The sequence below is a fragment of the Phyllobates terribilis genome, unplaced genomic scaffold, assembly GCF_046119375.1.
Source record: "Phyllobates terribilis strain yellow unplaced genomic scaffold, ASM4611937v1 Scaffold_1__5_contigs__length_1240528914, whole genome shotgun sequence".
NCBI classification, from domain to species: domain Eukaryota; kingdom Metazoa; phylum Chordata; class Amphibia; order Anura; family Dendrobatidae; genus Phyllobates; species Phyllobates terribilis.
Genome location: NW_027362761.1, coordinates 994,028,691 through 994,045,011, shown reverse-complemented (window position 1 = coordinate 994,045,011; position 16,321 = coordinate 994,028,691).

Genomic DNA, 16,321 nt, shown 5'->3' with positions numbered 1-16,321 from the left:
CCTTCACCCAGAAGGAGGTGCCTTAGCAACACCTTCACTCAGTTTGTCTTTGCAACTGAATTGCCAGGTCCTGTCCTGTTTCTTGTCTGTTTCCGCCACTCTGGGGGCTGCATACCCAGACCTGTTATCTCTGACTTCTAGTCTGTTTCCGCCACTCTGGGGGCTGCATACCCAGACCTGTTACCTGTGACTTCTAGTCTGTTTCTGCCACCCTGGGAGCTGCATACCCAGGCCTGTTATCTCTGACTTCTAGTCTATTTCCACCACTCTGGGGGCTGCATACCCAGACCTGTTATCTCTGATTTCTAGTCTGTTTCCGCCACTCTGGGGGCTGTATACCCAGGCCTGTTACCTGTGACTTCTAGTCTGTTTCTGCCACCCTGGGGGCTGTATACCCAGGCTCGTTCTTGTATCTCGTTGCAGTATCAGTTCCTGTCTGAACTGTCTCCTAGCCTGTTACCTGTTTGTCTCTATGTCCGTACCTTCCCATTTCTTGCAGTGTCTGAACCTGCACCTAATTCCAACTCGTTGTCTCTGTACTTCTGTTTGTGAGTTTTGTGTCCACTCACTACTTCATAGTAAGTACCTTGTGTGTATCTGGCTCTGCTTGTCCCTTTCCCCTTCCTCCGTATCTACCTCCTGTGTTCTAGCCATCTTCCTGTATTTTTCAGTCTGTTCCATGTAAAATGAGTCCTGTCCTCTCTGCCTGCACCTTCAGCCCCGCTCGGCTCTGCTTGCTCACCGAGCCAGCGGTTTCCCTCTGCTCTACCTTGCCCACCGCTCCAGCGGTTCCGCTCTGCTCTGCCTTGTCCTCCACACCTGCGGTTTCGCTCTGCTCTACCTTGTCCACCGCACCTGCAGTTTCGCTCTGCTCTGCCTTGTCCACCACACCTGCGGTTTCGCTCTGCTCTGCTTTGTCCACCACACCTGCGGTTTCGCTCTGCTCTGCCTTGTCCACCGCACCTGCGGTTTCGCTCTGCTCTGCCTTGTCCACTGCACCTGTGGTTTCGCTCTGCTCTGCCTTGTCCACCGCTCCGGCGGTTCCGCTCTACTCTGCCTTCTTGACCACCGCTCCGGCGGTTCCGCTCTGCTCTGCATTGACCACCGCTCCGGCGGTTCCTCTCTGCTCTGCCTTGACCACCGCTCCGGTGGTTCCTCTCTGATCTGCCTTGTCCACCGCTCCGGCGGTTCCGATCTGCTCTACCTTGCCCACCGCACTGGCGGTTCCTCTCTGCTCTGCCTTGTCCTCCGCTCCGGCGGTTTCTCTTTACTCTGCTTGTCTACCGCATCTGCGGCTCTGTTTCTGTCTCCCATTCTGTACTGGACCCTATCCAGCCTGCGCTCCAACCTGCTAGTACCTCCCTGTCTGCACTCATGCCGTGCTTGCCAGTATCTCCCTGTCTGCACTCCAGCCGTGCTTGCCAGTACCCACCTGGCTGCATACCAGCCATGCTTGCCAGTGCCCACCTGTCTGCATACCAGCCGTGCTTGCCAGTGCCCACCTGTCTGCATACCAGCCGTGCCTGCCAATACCCACCTGCCTGTATGCCAGTCTAACCTGCCTGTTCCTGCATTCCCTGGTGTGGGTCAACAGCTGTGACCGGGGTCTGACCTGGAGTAGCACCTGGTCCCTCTTCTCGGTTCCTCCTTGGTTCACGGAGTCGACTGAGCCGCCGTGCGACCTTGGTCGGATTGGGTTGATACTTAGTTACGCCCCTCCAGGCACTCCTCGGTTCATGGTACAGTGGGATCACTAATCACGCTCACGCCAGTCAGTCCGGGCGCGAGTGTAAGAGTTTGCTCAGGCCATGGTTCCCGTTGAGCCCCACAGCCTTTCGCTCTCAGAGACATTTTGAATCCTTGTCTGGCGAATACGTGCACCAAGAATTTTTTTTTTCTCAAGCTATGGCCCAGGCGATTTACGCACCAGCCCAAATGGATCTATCAGCACTCGTTCCTGCAGATCCACCACGGTACTATGGGGATCCAAAACGAAGCCGTGCATTTGTGGAGCAATGCATGCTGCATTTCAAGTTCTATGCTCACTATTTTCCTACTGATTGGGTTAAAGTAGCATTCATGATGTCCTACCTAGCGGGTGATGCCTTGAAATGGATCACCCCCCTATGGGATGCATGGGATCCTATCATCTTTGACCTGCATGCCTTCCTGGTGGCTTTTCTAATGGTCTTCGATGACCCTAATCCTGAAGCCTCTGCTAAAGCTTCCCTTCCCAATATCCCGGAGCAGCCCCGATGGGTAATGCGTGTAGGTAGCCTACCAGTTATCCAGCCCGAAGAGACTGCTGTCCACCCAGAATCCACACAGGATGACTATGCTCCACAGAATACTTCTCTTCCCAACCTCAAGAGGCAGTCCAGACGTGCAAGGCGTAGAGGTAAACCGTCACGCCAGGTTCTGTCCTCCCAAAGACCTCCTGTTCCCCAGCCTGTAGAGGCAGCTTTCCGCACAGAATCCATGAAGGATGACTATGTTCGTCAGGCAAAGCAGAGGCCAGAACTCAGTCACAAAATTGGATTGCGGTCCCGCTGCGGTGGTTTGGGACCCCCTGATGGTCTTTGTCCAGCGAAGGTTGGGGAATCCCAAGACATTAGGCCTGTAGGAGAGGCTGCCCTTGGCGTTAGTGTTTCCTCTCCACAGATGACCATGACTGTCTCCGTGGCAAGTGAAGGCCTCGGATTAACCGGAAGTTTCGGGCTTAAAGCCTTGAAGAGTCGGTGTCCGATTCCCGTCCGACAACTCCAGAAGCTGGTTTGGGCATTGTCAGCAGAAGGACGAGCCCTACTCAGAAACAGTCAAAATATGTCTGTACAAATTAAGCTCCAGATTGGAGCATTACACATGAAGAAGTTCACTTTCCAGGTGCTGACTGGCTTACCCACAGGTCGTCCAGAGCTGAGAGATCTAGTGCCCGCTCAGGTCTGGAGATCCTGCATGGTGTATCCTGGGGGACTGCTAAGGTACCAGGCTTGTCCAGTCCCCATATCTTCAGGACAGTCAGCAGTTTCTTCTTCTTATTCACCAGATCTGCTAGTCGCTGACTCGCTGTGCGCTGAAGTCTCCGAAGGAAGAGAAGTGGAGGCGATGTCCCCACACAGTCTCGACCATTGTACCAATGTTCTGGCTTCAGGTACCATCCCGCCTTACAGACATGTCATCTCTGAAACCAGACTGAAGATGGTCCTAAAGCAAGGACCCTCCGTCTCTAATAAATCTGGTCTTACGTCCATCAAGGCGGTGTTTACCCCCGAGTCTCTGCACCCCTCCAACCAGGTGGAGGACCTCCAGTTGTTTCCTGAATCCTCCGGGGTGCTACCTGATAACAAATGGAGAGAGACTTTCCTACACCCAGTACCTGGTACTTCGCCCACTTCATCCAGTAAGCTTGGCAAAGTGTACTTCGAAGCAGTGATTACCCCCGAGTCTCTGCACCCCTCCAACCAGGCGGAGGACCTCCAATTGTCTTCTGAATCCTCCGGGGTGCTACCTGATAACAAATGGAGAGAGACTTTCCTACATCCTGTACCTGGTATGCCGCCCACTTCATCCAGTAAGCTTGGCAAAGTGTATGTCAAGGCGGTGGTTACCCCCTAGTCTCTGCACCCCTCCAACCAGGCAGAGGACCTCCAGTTGTCTCCTGAATTCCCCGGGTGCTACCTGATAAATGGAGAGAGACTTTCCTACACCGAGTACCTGGTCCGCCGCCCACTTCATCCAGTAAGCTAGGCAAAGTGTACTTCAAGGCGGTGGTTACCCTCGAATCTCTGTACCCCTCCAACCAGGTGGAGGACCTCCAGTTGTCTCCTGAATCCACCAGGGTGCTACCTGATAACAAATGGAGAGAGACTTTTCTGTGTGCTGTTCCTGGTACTTCACCCACTTCATCTGTTGCTGAGGATGGCTTGATAGGAGGAAGCATCCTAGTCACCAAGATGATGAGACCAGTTTCGTTTCCTCTAGTGGACAGAAGAGGTAATCCACTTGAAGAGAAGGAGTGGCCTCCAAATTCTCTGCAGAAGACCTTTGCAGGCTTGAAGAAGAGGGGGCGTAAAGGGGGGGTACTGTAACATCCCTGGCGGTGTGCTTGCATAGTGCACCACCTCCCACTATGCCAGACCGCAATCTTACCCATCAGTCCAGCCTGCAAACCTTGCTCCAGTTCATGCTGTGTGCATGTCTCTTGTCTGATTGCTTAGGGTGGCGGCCCGTTTACTTCCTGATTCTTATAGCTGCTGTGGGCGCGCTCCTAATGCGTCCCCAGCCTATTGCTGTGAGTCACTGGATATTAAAACCCCCTCCACCCAGAAGGAGGTGCCTGAGCAACACCTTCACTCAGTTTGTCTTTGCAACTGAATTGCCAGGTCCTGTCCTGTATCTTGTCTGTTTCCCCCACTCTGGGGGCTGCATACCGAGACCTGTTATCTCTGACTTCTAGTCTGTTTCCGCCACTCTGGGGGCTGCATACCCAGACCTGTTACCTGTGACTTCTAGTCTGCTTCTGCCACCCTGGGGGCTGCATACCCAGGCCTGTTATCTCTGACTTCTAGTCTGTTTCCGCCACTCTGGGGGGCTGCATACCCAGACCTGTTATCTCTGACTTCTAGTCTGTTTCCGCCACTCTGGGGGCTGTATACCCAGGCCTGTTACCTGTGACTTCTAGTCTTTTTCTGCCACCCTGGGGGCTGTATACCCAGGCTCGTTCTTGTATCTCGTTGCAGTATCAGTTCCTGTCTGAACTGTCTCCTAGCCTGTTACCTGTTTGTCTCTATGTCCATACCTTCCCTTTTCTTGCTGTGTCTGAACCTGCACCTAACTCCAACTCGTTGTCTCTGTACTTCTGTTTGTGAGTTTTGTGTCCACTTGCTACTTCATAGTAAGTACCTTGTGTGTATCTGGTTCTGCTTGTCCCTTTTCCCTTCCTCTGTATCTACCTCCTGTGTTCTAGCCATCTTCCTGTTTTTTCCAGTCTGTTCCATGTGAACAGAGTCCTGTCCTCTCTGCCTGCACCTTCAGCCCTGTTCGGCTCTGCTTGCTCACCGCGCCAGCGGTTTCCCTCTGCTCTGTCTTGCCCACCGCTCCAGCAGTTCCGCTCTGCTCTGCCTTGTCCACTGCACCTGCGGTTTCGCTCTGCTCTGCCTTGTCCACCACACCTGTGGTTTTGCTCCACTCTGCCTTGTCCATCGCACCTGTGGTTTCGCTCTGCTCTGCCTTGTCCACCACACCTGCGGTTTTGCTCTGCTCTGCCTTGTCCACCGCACCTGCGGTTTCGCTCTGCTCTGCCTTGTCCACCACACCTGTGGTTTTGCTCCACTCTGCCTTGTCCATCGCACCTGTGGTTTCGCTCTGCTCTGCCTTGTCCACCACACCTGCGGTTTTGCTCTGCTCTGCCTTGTCCACCACACCTGCGGTTTCGCTCTTCTCTGCCTTGTCCACCGCACCGGCGGTTTCGCTCTGCTCTGCCTTGTCCACCGCTCCGGCGGTTCCGCTCTGCTCTGCCTTGACCACCGCTCCAACGGTTCATCTCTGCTCTGCCTTGACCACCGCTCCGGTGGTTCCTCTCTGCTCTGCCTTGTCCTCCGCTCTGGCGGTTTCGCTTTACTCTGCTTGTCTACCGCATCTGCGGCTCTGTTCCTGTCTCCCAGTCTGTACTGGACCCTATCTAGCCTGCGCTCCAACCTGCTAGTACCTCTCTGCCTGCACTCCAGCCGTGCTTGCCAGTATCTCCCTGTCTGCACTCCAGCCGTGCTTGCCAGTATCTCCATGTCTGCACTCCAGCCATGCTTGCCAGTATCTCCCTGTCTGCACTCCAGCCGTGCTTGCCAGTATCTCCCTGTCTGCACTCCAGCCGTGCTTGCCAGTAGCCACCTGTCTGCATACCAGCCGTGCTTGCCAGTGCCCACCTGTCTGCATACCAGCCATGCTTGCCAGTACCCACCTGTCTGCATACCAGCCTTGCCTGCCAATACCCACCTGCCTGTTTGCCAGTCTAACCTGACTGTTCCTGCATTCCCCGGTGTGGGTCAACAGCTGTGACCGGGGTCTGACCTAGAGTAGCACCTGGTCCCTCTGCTCGGTTCCTCCTTGGTTCACGGAGTCGACTGAGCCACCGTGCGACCTTGGTCGGATCGGGTTGATACTTAGTTACACCCTTCCAGGCACTCCTCGGTTCATGGTACAGTGGGATCACTAATCACGCTCACGCCAGTCAGTCCGGGCGCGAGCGTAACAGTCATTTAAAGATTTTTCTGTATTTTCATGACTTTGAAAATTGTACATTCATACTGAAGGCATCAAAACTATGAATTAACACATGTGGAATTATATACTTTACAAAAAAGTGTGAAACAACTGAAAATATGTCTTATATTCTAGGTTCTTCAAAGTAGCCACCTTTTGCTTTGATGACTGCTTTGCACACTCTTGGCATTCTCTTGATGAGCTTCAAGAGGTAGTCACCGGAAATGGTTTTCACTTCACAGGTGTGCCCTGTCAGGTTTAATAAGTGGGATTTCTTGCCTTATAAATGGGGTTGGGACCATCAGTTGTGTTGTGCAGAAGTCAGGTGGATACACAGCTGATAGTCCTACTGAATAGACTGTTAGAATTTGTATTATGGCAAGAAAAAATCAGCTAAGTAAAGAAAAACGAGTGGCCATCATTACTTTAAGAAATTAAGGTCAGTCAGTCTGAAAAATTGGGAAAACTTTGAAAGTGTCCCCAAGGGCAGTTGCAAAAACCATCAAGCGCTACAAAGAAACTGGCTCACATGAGGACCGCCCCAGTAAAGGAAGACCAAGAGTCACCTCTGCTTCTGAGGATAAGTTTATCTGAGTCACCAGCCTCAGAAATCGCAGGTTAACAGCAGCTCAGATTAGAGACCAGGTCAATGCCACACAGAGTTCTAGCAGCAGACACATCTCTACAACAACTGTTAAGAGGAGACTTTGTGCAGCAGGCCTTCATGGTAAAATAGCTGCTAGGAAACCACTGCTAAGGACAGGCAACAAGCAGAAGAGACTTGTTTGGGCTAAAGAACACAAGGAATGGACATTAGACCAGTGGAAATCTGTGCTTTGGTCTGATTAGTCCAAATTTGAGATCTTTGGATCCAACCACCGTGTCTTTGTGCGACGCAGAAAAGGTGAATGGATGGACTCTACATGCCTGGTTCCCACCGTGAAGCATGGAGGAGGAGGTGTAATGGTGTGGGGGTGCTTTGCTGGTGACACTGTTGGGGATTTATTAAAAATTGAAGGCATACTGAACCAGCATGGCTACCACAGCATCTTGCAGCGCCATGCTATTCCATCCGGTTTGCGTTTAGTTGGACCATCATTTATTTTTCAACAGGACAATGACCCCAAACACACCTCCATGCTGTGTAAGGGCTATTTGACCAAGAAGGATAGTGATGGGGTGCTACGCCAGATGACCTGGCCTCCATAGTCACCAGACCTGAACCCAATCGAGATGGTTTGGGGTGAGCTGGACCGCAGAGTGAAGCCAAAAGGGCCAACAAGTGCTAAGCATCTCTGGGAACTCCTTCAAGATTGTTGGAAGACCATTTCCAGTGACTACCTCTTGAAGCTCATCAAGAGAATGTCAAGAGTGTGCAAAGCAGTCATCAAAGCAAAAGGTGGCTACTTTGAAGAACCTAGAATATAAGACATATTTTCAGTTGTTTCACACTTTTTTGTTAAGTATATAATTCCACATGTGTTAATTCATAGTTTTGATGCCTTCAGTGTGAATGTATAATTTTCATAGTCATGAAAATACAGAAAAATCTTTAAATGAGAAGGTGAGTCCAAACTTTTGGTCTGTACTGTATGCTCTTTCAACTGGAACAGGACTGACCAGATAGACATGAATATATATAGAGAGGGAATGCACCAGACCACCATTTAAGTTAAATGCAAAGAACGGGTGCTATATCTGACATTGAATAACAACAAGTAGCAAAGGGTAGAGTAAAGAATCAATGTATAATAGGTATGCACTCCTAATATTCAAAAAAGTGTGCAAAGTTTATTAAAGTGACAAATAATATTATAATAATATAAAACCATTTAAAAACAATATTTTTTAAATATTGTTTTATATTATTATCGGCGTTTATCACTTTAATAAACTTTGTACACTTTTTTGAATATTAGGAGTGCATACTTGTTATACATCGATTCTTTCTTCTACTCTTTGTGACCAGACGGTCATATGACAGCATATTAGGAGGCCTGTTGTAGTTCAGTAGATGTGACTTATTGGAGAATATGGCACATGCCGTAGAGAAGAATTATTGCCAATATCACCCTATTAGGTTGCTATTTTCATTTTCTAAAGACCCATTGAGGAATAAGATTTGGATTGTCATTAATTACCATGGACAACTATGCTTTTGATAAATGTAGTATTGATATGTCTTCCCCTTGGAAAGTACAAAATTACATCAGAAGCGCAAGCCATTACACTCATTGCAAAACGATGCCTGATGTCTCCTATAATTGGCAAATGATGCCTCCTACAGGTTGCCAAAATTGCCACACAAAGCAACTGTACTATTGTCCCACTCTACTGTACAACTACGGTATGCTATTCTTATAGATGAAATTCGAGCCATTTCCTATGTAAGAAAATGACACAATTTCTTCTTCCCTTTATTCCTAGCTGTCTTTTGTACATTCTACATTCTGTAAAATAAAATTCTTTTACTCTCCCTGTTCTATAAAAAAATAAACTTGGTCAATGATCCAAAATCAATATTATTGCGAGTGCTCCATAAAATCCTACACACAACTTGTCAAAACTGCTGATATTAAATTATGCATTCACATAATCCATTAAAAAGTCACCCAGTTTAAACCTTGCATTTGCACTTTCCTCATGATATGCTTGGACCGTGCGTCTGCACCAATTGTCTGAGAATGATAAGCGCACACATTTCAGATGCTCATTATACGTTTCATATGCTTAGTCTTACTTTGTATGAATCATATAAAATTGTCTATTTTACTAAATTTACAGGAAATCATAATTTACGGTAAGTCATATTCTATAAGAACTATCAGTTTTAAATGGCATTTAACCCTAAATCTGGAAATAGAAGTTCCTAAGGTTGAGCTAAAATTCAGTGTCAACCAGAGACAGAAGAGGGCCCCTGTGCAAGAACAGTATGCGGGCCCCTTTGCAGTCCAGTAGTTCATGTTAATTCACCCCTTTCTGTACAGCTTTGGAGGTGGACTTGGGCCCCCTTACCTCTTGGCACCAATACTGTGTCCACCCCAGCTAAACCTGAAGTACTAATAACATGCATCGTGTAATGCAGTGACTTGCTGGCATTACGGTAATGGTCAAGGATGTGTTTTACCTGACTATGTACCTTCCCCCTCAGGTGACTGTTCACATGACTGTGACATAGCACAGGTTCTGCGCGCACAGAATGTCTATCTGATCACATGACTGTGGCATCAGCAAGGTCCTGTCAGTATGTGTGTGTGTGTGCACGGGATGCATATATAAACCCTGCTTGATGGGAGACAGGTGTGCTCGGTGTGAGGCGTGAGGCCTGTGCTCCGTGTGTGTGGGACACCGTTTGTGAGAGGCCTAGTGAGGCCGAATGAAGCCTGGCAGCCTGAACGGCAAAGACTGGATCCTGTGTGGATGCTAGAGGCCTTGGAAGGCAGAGGCTTGAGGAAGAGTCCTTAAAGGCAGAGCCTGGATCTTGTGTGGATGTCAGTGGCCTTGAGGGAACGACGGCTGGAGACCCACACCTGGGAAGCCGCAAAGCCACAGTGGTGGCAAGCCTAATGGACTGCAGCAGCTAAACCCGGCAAAGGTAATACCCTGTGTTATATGGACATTAATATGGACATTGCTATTTTATTACCTTGCTGAAGGCTGTTACTTGGGCCACTTGGGCCTGTCTGCTACTTGAGAGACTCCCGGATGTTAAGTGTGTAAACATGCCGGTGATAAACTAAGATGGACTGTGTGAACTGTGGTTTATGAAGTGTAATAAACTGCAGCATTAAGAAATACCGGAAGGACATAGCTGGTGTGCTTTGATTTACCCGGTGCAGCGAGTATTCCCCATTATGATGTCTAGCGCTGCCTTACATATGGTGGAGAATGCGGGCAGTCGTGACCAAGAGCTGGTCCTCAGACCAGTTGATCCTGGAGTCTGAACAACAGAAAATACACCAGCTTATGAGGAACTGGCAGCGAGACGTGGAGCAAAGCCACGCGGAAATTAACCAGTGGAAGGAAATGTTCTACTCAATTAAGGAGGACCGCCGCAAAATCAAGGAAGAGGTTTTGCAGTTGAAGCTTGAGAAGGAGGCGTGGCAGGATGGTGTTTCTGGACACGAACAAATCCTAGAACGACTGCGCAAACAGCTCAACCAGGAGCTGTGTGACTCCAAGAAGGAGTGTGGTGAACGCAGTAGGGAACTGCAACAGAGTAAGAGAGATTATGAGGATCTCCTCAAGGTGAAGGAAAAACTAGAGGAGGATAAGGCGGGTGCAGAGCAAGTGCGTCAAGTGGTTGAGACCACTCTGCAAGACACCCGTGAGGAGAATGACGATCTCCGGGGAAAGACCCTAGATCTGGAAGCTCAGGTGAAGGAGCTACAGATGTCCTGTGATACTCTCCAAAAGGCGGAGACGTACCTTAAGGAAACAGTCAGGAAGATGGAAGCTGAGCGAGAGAGGATGGAGGAGTCCATCGGAAAAGCCACAGACCAGGGCCAGGAGTTGACCGCTGGTGATGGGAGGTATGAAGCAGATACCTCCTCGAGTGATGTGGGCTCGGAGGGTTCGGTGGATGTCGGAGCCGAGATCAAGCAGCTCAAGGAGTTGCTACAAACCCAGTGGACGCAAGAGAAGCGTGAGAGACTGGCTATTGAGAGCCGAGTGGGCGCATTGGAGACGGAGAGGTCTGAGAGAGCTCTGCTGCTGGAAGAGCAGTTGAAACAGGAAGAGCTTCAGAGACGGGCCGCTGAGAGGCGAGTGGCGGAGCTAGAGGAAGAAGTTTCCGGGCTCAAAAGTCGCCTGACAAAGTATCACTCAGTGAACGAGGCCTTCTTGGAGAAGGAAAAGGGCGAACACATTGCACTCACTCCCTTATACCATGAGAAGGTGGACCTGAGGAGAGCTAAGAGAGTGTTAACCACAGATAAATATGAGATGGAAGTGGTCAAGATGAAAATTCATGAATTTGTAGCTGTGAGTCAGCTCAGGATAAGCATACAGGGTGAAGAAGCTGGAAGTCAGTTGTCCCTGAAACCTGAGCTGGTTGATCATCTGGAAACCACTGGTGAGACCGAAACGTCTCGGTACAAGTGCTTTGTAGATGTACCCGAGGATTTGAGGGAAGAATGCACCAGTGAGTCCGTGCATGCGGAGTTTAAGAAGGCCGTGGGAGCCTGTAAGGTGTACCTGACCTCAGAAGCTAAACAGCTGGTGGTCCTGTCCACGGCCGAAGTCATAGTGAAGAGGGTGGCTATCCTAAGTGACATGCACTGGCGATGTATTCGCACGAAGCGGTTTCTCCGGTTGAAGACTGAACAAGCCGTTAGACAACTGGAGTTGATGAGGAAAGCTCACAGTATGCGTGAAGAGGTCATCCGGGTGCCTCATGTTCTGGTGAGGAAGCTCGTTGGGAGAAATGGTCGAACCATGCAGGTGATGGTCAAGAAGTCTGGTGTGGTGAAAGTAAGCAGTCCACGTGATCGTCAGGACTGGATACCAGACGAAAACGGCAATGTATCATTCTCCGCTGTAGGAACAGAAGAAAGCCTGGAATATATGCGCATGCTGTTGGAGTACCGAGTGACCTACCTGCGAGAGGTAGAACAGTTGAATCTCGCTAGATTGCGAGTGGATAGACAGCATCGTCTGAGTAGCAGAAGATGGCAGCCGTCTAGAAATTATGAGACCAGACAGAGAAAGGGCCCCCTAAATAACAGAACAGCTATAGCTGGAGTAAGGGACCTTTCAAGATGTCCTGAGAGTAGTGGGCGTGGGGTTAGAGGTAGTGAGACCTCCAGTAACTCAGGTTTGAGCAGCCCATACAAACGACCCAATAGAGGACGGGACAGTACGGAGTCGAAGCGGACCTTAGATACCAGGGCATGTGAGTCACACCGCTTTATGACTGACCGCTGGGAGTGGGGGAGACCTGACAAGGTTACGACTGACCGCTGGGAGCGGGGGAGACCTGACAAGGTTACAACTGACCACTGGGAGCGGGGGAGCTCTGACAAGCTTACGACCCGGAAAGGTGATCCGACGAAGTCAGTGGCAGTGACAAATGGTAGGTCCCTAAGGAATAGGCTAATGTCGTTGACTAATGTTCCAGGGGCTGAGTAGCACAATTGTAAAGTACATGGTCTCTATGTGAGCTGGGGGGTTATAGTGATTGTGTATATTATGTGTTCAACCCCGCAAGTTTGAACAGAGGGGAGGGATATGTAATGCAACGACTTGCTGGCATTACGGTAATGGTCCAGGATGTGTTTTACCTGACCATGTACCTTCCCCCTCAGGTGACTGGTCACATGACTGTGACATAGCACAGGTCCTGCGCGCACAGAATGTCTGTCTGATCACATGACTGTGGCATCAGCAAGGTCCTGTCAGTATGTGTGTGTGTGTGCACGGGATGCATATATAAACCCTGCTTGATGGGAGACAGGTGTGCTCGGTGTGAGGCGTGAGGCCTGTGCTCCGTGTGTGTGGGACACCGTTTGTGAGAGGCCTAGTGAGGCCGAGTGAAGCCTGGCAGCCTGAACGGCAAAGACTGGATCCTGTGTGGATGCTAGTGGCCTTGGAAGGCAGAGGCTTGAGGAAGAGTCCTGAAAGGCAGAGCCTGGATCTTGTGTGGATGTCAGTGGCCTTTGAGGGAACGACGGCTGGAGACCCCTACCTGGGAAGCCGCAAAGCCACAGTGGTGGCAAGCCTAATGGACTGCAGCAGCTAAACCCGGCAAAGGTAATACCCTGTGTTATATGAACATTAATATGGACATTGCTATTTTATTACCTTGCTGAAGGCTGTTACTTGGGCCACTTGGGCCTGTCTGCTACTTGAGAGACTCCCGGATGTTAAGTGTGTAAATATGCCGGTGATAAACTAAGATGGACTGTGTGAACTGTGGTTTATGAAGTGTAATAAACTGCAGCATTAAGAAATACCGGAAGGACATAGCTGGTGTGCTTTGATTTGCCCGGTGCAGCTAGTATTCCCCATTATGATGTCTAGCGCTGCCTTACAATCGTTATGTTCTTAGCGGTGATCACCTAGCTTGCTGGATGGTTATGTATAACTCACATAAGCATTTTATGTAGAGCAAATTTTGCCTCCTCCCAGCTAATTTTTTTCACGTGCTCTGTCTGCCTGATAAGTACTAGAACAACTCATATACTGACACATGTAAGTCTGTTAGTTATTCTGGCATTTATCCAGCTCTGATATTCCAATTAAATATTGTTCTTTTATACACTGTTCAAAAAAATAAAGGAAACACTCAAATAACACATCCTAGATCTGAATGAATGAAATATTATCATTGAATACTTTGTTCTGTACAAAGTTGAATGTATTGACAACAAAATCACACAAAAATCATCAATGGAAATCAAATTTATTAACCAATGGAGGCCTGGATTTGGAGTCACCCCCAAAATTAAAGTGGAAAAACACACTACAGGCTGATCCAACTTTGATGTAATGTCCTTAAAACAAGTCAAAATGAGGCTCAGTATTGTGTGTGGCCTCCATTTGCCTGTATGACCTTCCTACAACGCCTGGGCATGCCTTTATTTTTTTGAGCAGTGTATTATAATTTTGGTTTGAATTCCTCACAGTTTTCAAGATCTCTGTTTACTGCCATTGTTGGATTTTAGGTATTGATCTTGTGTATTACCAGAGTCTGACTCATAAAACACTGAATCATCTGCTATCTTTCAGTTAGCTGCAGGAGGGTATCTTTCCTTATCTTAGTCCATGTACTTTTATTACTTTCAGATTTAAATTCATTCTTTGTCATACTCTCTCTTTTTTTGTCTCTTACCTCTTGTATCCTTTGCTGGATCTTCTCCCTTTCTCCTTCCACTTTCAGTTGAGGTTCCTCAAGGTTAAGCCCTAGGTTCTCTTTTCCCTCTGCTCATTTCCAGTTGGCAATATATAATTAGAATTGGCTTTCCGGATCATCTCTATGCTGCTGACACCTGACTGTGTTTCTACTTGTGACATCACCCCACACTATAACAAAGAATTACTGAGTTTCCACCTAGCTACTAACATAACCCTGATATTTCCTCTTTTCTCTTACTTTTATTACTTTGGAGCAGTCCAAACTTTGGGAATTGGATGTTTCGCCCCCAGCAATTCGCCCCTGGGTACATTTCGCCCCCGCACATTATGTCCCCAGCATTTGGCCCCCAGGATGTTTTGCCCCCGCACATCTCACCCCCACACATATCGCCCCCAGTTTGAAACGTCCGGGGGTGAAACGTGTGTGGGCGAAATGTGCGGGGGCGAATCTTCCTGGGGGCGAAATGATAGGGGCGAAATGTGCGGGGGAGAAATGTACCTGGGGTGAACAGATGGGGGCGAACTACTGGGGGCAAACTGCTGGGGGCGAAACTTCCTATAACCCAAAATTTATTATTCCTCTAATTCCTTCTCGCCGTGGTTTGCAATTCACCACTAACCATTCTGTGACTGGTAACTTCAGCATTACTGCGACAGCATCTAACACAGATGTGAACAGAACCTGACCAGCTGTGCATTGGTGTTTTCATCACATTAAAATAGACAGATCGCAGCCTTCACAGCCATACCAATACTTCCATATGTCAAAACCTTCTGCTCACAGGTTCCCTTTAATGGGTGTAGTCAGGGCCGGCGTCAGCACCCGGCGCACCCGGGCAAATGCCGGGGCCCTGAGCAGGCAGAGGGGCCCACTGGCGGTCGCGCATCCCGCTGGGCTATGGGCGGAGGAGAGCGGTGTCAGCGCCCGCCCTTCTCCGCCGCTTGCTCAGGGCCCCGGCAGCTGGATACTTACCTCTCCCCATGTCTCCGCAGATCCGCTGTCTTCCTGCTCTGCGCTCCCTGTGACGTCTCAGGTCAGAGGGCGCGGTGACGTCTTTACTCCGCGCCCTCCCCTGAGCCATCACAGGGAGCGCTGAGCGGGAAGACGCAGACAACGCTGGAGTTCGGACCCGAGCAGCGGGCAGCAGGTGAGGAGAAGGGAGGTGAGTATTTGATTTTTTTTTTTTTAAATGTATGGAGGCATGGGGCAGTATAAAGAGAAGTGGGGGGGGGCATCCACCATGGGGCATTATAAGGTGGGGAACAGCCTGCATAGTGCATTATGTGGGGGGGTAACAGCCTGCATGGAGCATTAAAAGGGGGGGGGCTGTATGGGGCATTATGTGGGGGGTAACAGCCTGCATGGAGCATTATAAGGGGGGGGGCCTGTATGGGGCATTATGTGGGGGGTAACAGCCTGCATGGAGCATTATAAGGGGGGGGCAGCCTGTATGGGGCATTATGTGGGGGGTAACAGCCTGCATGCAGCATTATATGGGGACCGGTATCCTGTATGGAGCGTTATATGGGGGCCGGTATCCTGTATGGAGTTTTATAGGGGGACCAGTATCCTGTATGGAGCGTTATATGGGGGCCAGTATTCCGTATGGAGCCTTATATGGGGGCCAGTATTCCGTATGGAGCCTTATATGGGGGCCAGTATTCCGTATGGAGCCTTATAAGGGGGTCAGTATTCCGCATGGAGCCTTATATGGGGGCCAGTATTCCGTATGAAGTGTTATATGGGGGCCAGTATTCCATATGGAGCCTTATATGGGGGCCAGTATTCTGTGTGGAGCGATTCACCGGTTTCTGAGCTATTGTGGAATTTACAATAGATATCACTCATGTAATGTAAGAAGTGAAATCTTTGCATTGTACTAATATATATATATTTATTAATTTCTCCGTCGTATCTCTGCATCATGAATCGTGGTATGTGTTAAAGGGGCCCACTGAGACTCTTTCGCCCGGGGCCCAGAAAAACCTGGAGCCGGCCCTGGGTGTAGTTATATACAGCTCCCATTTAGCTCTTTGGGAGCTATATAAGTCTGCTGCAGTTACCTCGGTATAATATCAGCTGCAAGTAAACAGAATTTGGTCTGCTTTTGTGGTAGGGACAGTACTGCATGGACATTTTTTTTTGTTTAGGAAAATATGTATATTAACCTTTACTTCAAGGGCATATCCCACAATGTATCTCAAGATA